At 36.6% G+C, this 2,500-nt stretch overlaps 10 pseudogenes; all 10 read right to left on the bottom strand.

The window, feature by feature from the left end:
* Window positions 1-106: 106 nt before the first annotated feature.
* On the bottom strand, window positions 107-225 carry LOC148484697 (5S ribosomal RNA; annotated as a pseudogene).
* Window positions 226-340: 115 nt separating this feature from the next.
* On the bottom strand, window positions 341-459 carry LOC148484696 (5S ribosomal RNA; annotated as a pseudogene).
* A 116-nt stretch (window positions 460-575) lies between these two features.
* LOC148484695 (5S ribosomal RNA) lies at window positions 576-694 on the bottom strand (annotated as a pseudogene).
* Window positions 695-811: 117 nt separating this feature from the next.
* LOC148484694 (5S ribosomal RNA) lies at window positions 812-930 on the bottom strand (annotated as a pseudogene).
* Window positions 931-1,046: 116 nt separating this feature from the next.
* On the bottom strand, window positions 1,047-1,165 carry LOC148484693 (5S ribosomal RNA; annotated as a pseudogene).
* A 116-nt stretch (window positions 1,166-1,281) lies between these two features.
* On the bottom strand, window positions 1,282-1,400 carry LOC148484692 (5S ribosomal RNA; annotated as a pseudogene).
* Window positions 1,401-1,516: 116 nt separating this feature from the next.
* On the bottom strand, window positions 1,517-1,635 carry LOC148484691 (5S ribosomal RNA; annotated as a pseudogene).
* Window positions 1,636-1,751: 116 nt separating this feature from the next.
* LOC148484690 (5S ribosomal RNA) lies at window positions 1,752-1,870 on the bottom strand (annotated as a pseudogene).
* Window positions 1,871-1,986: 116 nt separating this feature from the next.
* Window positions 1,987-2,105, bottom strand: LOC148484689 (5S ribosomal RNA; annotated as a pseudogene).
* A 351-nt stretch (window positions 2,106-2,456) lies between these two features.
* Window positions 2,457-2,500, bottom strand: part of LOC148484688 (5S ribosomal RNA) — a 119-nt pseudogene continuing 75 nt past the window's right edge.

Below are 2,500 nucleotides of genomic sequence, written 5' to 3'. Positions count from 1 at the left end.
ATTAACTTTAAACCTCTATTACTTCTTAACTCAAGGAAATTCATTGATAAGTTGAAAAAATTAAATGTAAAATGTAATAGAAAAGAATGTTATGGCAGTATAAAATTACCTACAGCACCTGGTATTCCCAGGTGGTCTCCCATCCAAGTGCTAACCAGGCCCAACACTGCATAGCTTCCAAGATCAGACCAGATTGAGCATGTCCAGTGTGGTTTGGCTGTAGGTGCTCAAAGACATTAACTTTAGACCTCTTTTACTTCTTAACTCAAGTAAATTCAATGATAAGTTGAAAAATTAAATGTAAAATGTAATAGAAAAGAATGTTAAGGCAGTATAAAATTACCTACAGCTCCTGGTATTCCCAGGTGGTCTCCCATCCAAGTACTAACCAGGCCCAACACTGCATAGCTTCCAAGATCAGACGAGATTGGGCATGTCCAGTGTGGTTTGGCTGTAGGTGCTCAAAAACATTAACTTTAGACCTCTATTACTTCTTAACTCAAGTAAATTCATTGATAAGTTGAAAAAATTAAATGTAAAATGTAATAGAAAAGAATGTTATGGCAGTATAAAATTACCTACATCACCTAGTATTCCCAGCTGGTCTCCGATCTAAGTACTAACCAGGCCCAACAATGCATAGCTTCCAAGATCAGACGAGATTGGGCATGTCCAGTGTGGTTTGGCTGTAGGTGCTCAAAAACATTAACTTTAGACCTCTTTTACTTCTTAACTCAAGTAAATTCATTGATAAGTTGAAAAAATGAAATGTAAAATGTAATAGAAAAGAATGATTTTGGCTGTCTAAAATTATCTACAGCACCTGGTATTCCCAGGTGGTCTCCCATCCAAGTACAAACCAGGCCCAACACTGCATAGCTTCCAAGATCAGATGAGATTGGGCATGTCCAGTGTGGTTTGGCTGTAGGTGCTCAAAAGTATTAAATTTAGACCTCTATTACTTCTTAACTCAAGTAAATTCATTGATAAGATGAAAAAATTAAATGTAAAATGTAATAGAAAAGAATGTTATGGCAGTATAAAATTACCTACAGCTCCTGGTATTCCCAGGTGGTCTCCCATCCAAGTACTAACCAGGCCCAACACTGCATAGCTTCCAAGATCAGACGAGATTGGGAATGTCCACTGTGGTTTGGCTTTAGGTGCTCAAAATCGTTAAATTTAGACCGCTTTTACTTCTTAACTCAAGTAAATTCATTGATAAGTTGAAAAAATTAAATGTAAAATGTAATAGAAAAGAATGTTATAAGAGTATAAAATTACCTACAGCACCTGGGATTCCTAGGTGGTCTCCTATCCAAGTACTAACCAGGTCCAACACTGCATAACTTCCAAGATCAGACAAGATTGGGCATGTCCAGTGTGGTTTGGCTGTAGGTGCTCAAAAACATTAACTTTAGACCTCTTTTACTTCTTAACTCAAGTAAATTCATTGATAAGTTGAAAAAATTATCTGTAAAATATAATAGAAAAGAATGTTATGACTGCATAAAATTACCTACAGCACCTGGTATTCCCAGGTGGTCTCCCATCCAAGTAATAACCAGGCCCAACACTGCATAGCTTCCAAGATCAGACGAGATTGGGAATGTCCACTGTGGTTTGGCTTTAGGTGCTCAAAATCGTTAAAATTAGACCGCTTTTACTTCTTAACTCAAGTAAATTCATTGATAAGTTGAAAAAATTAAATGTAAAATGTAATAGAAAAGAATGTTATAAGAGTATAAAATTACCTACAGCACCTGGGATTCCTAGGTGGTCTCCTATCCAAGTACTAACCAGGTCCAACACTGCATAGCTTCCAAGATCAGACGAGATTGGGCATGTCCACTGTGGTTTGGCTGTAGGTGCTCAAAAGCATTAAATTTAGACCTCTTTTACTTCTTAACACAAGTAAATTCATTGATAAGTTGAAAAAATTAAATGTAAAATGTAATAGAAAAGAAAGTTATGGCAGTTTAAAATTACCTACAGCACCTGGGATTCCTAGGTAGACTCCCATCCAAGTACTAACCAGTCCCAACACTGCCCAACTTCCAAGATCAGACGAAATTGGGCATGTCCAGTGTGGTTTGGCTGTAGGTGATCAAAAACATTAACTTTAGACCTGTTTTACTTCTTAACTCAAGTAAATTCATTGATAAGTTGAAAAAATTAAATGTAAAATGTAATAGAAAAGAATGTTATGGCAGTATAAAATTACCTACTGCACCTGGTTTTCCCAGGTGGTCTCCCATCAAATTACTGACCAGGCACAACACTGCATAGCTACCAAGAAAAGACGAGATTGGGCATGTCCAGTGTGGATTGGCTGTAGGTGCTCAAAAGTATTAACTTTAGACCTCTATTACTTCTTTTCTCAAGGAAATTCATTGATAAGTTGAAAAAATTAAATGTAAAATGTAATAGAAAAGAATGTTATGGCAGTATAAAATTACCTACAGCACCTGGTATTCCCAGGTGGTCTCCCATCCAAGTA

Source organism: Taudactylus pleione, unplaced genomic scaffold (genome assembly GCF_031769625.1).
Source record: "Taudactylus pleione unplaced genomic scaffold, aTauple2 ptg000550l, whole genome shotgun sequence".
Lineage (NCBI taxonomy): Eukaryota > Metazoa > Chordata > Amphibia > Anura > Myobatrachidae > Taudactylus > Taudactylus pleione.
The sequence above is the reverse complement of the archived record's forward strand: the minus strand, read 5'-3'. Positions and strand labels throughout refer to the sequence as shown.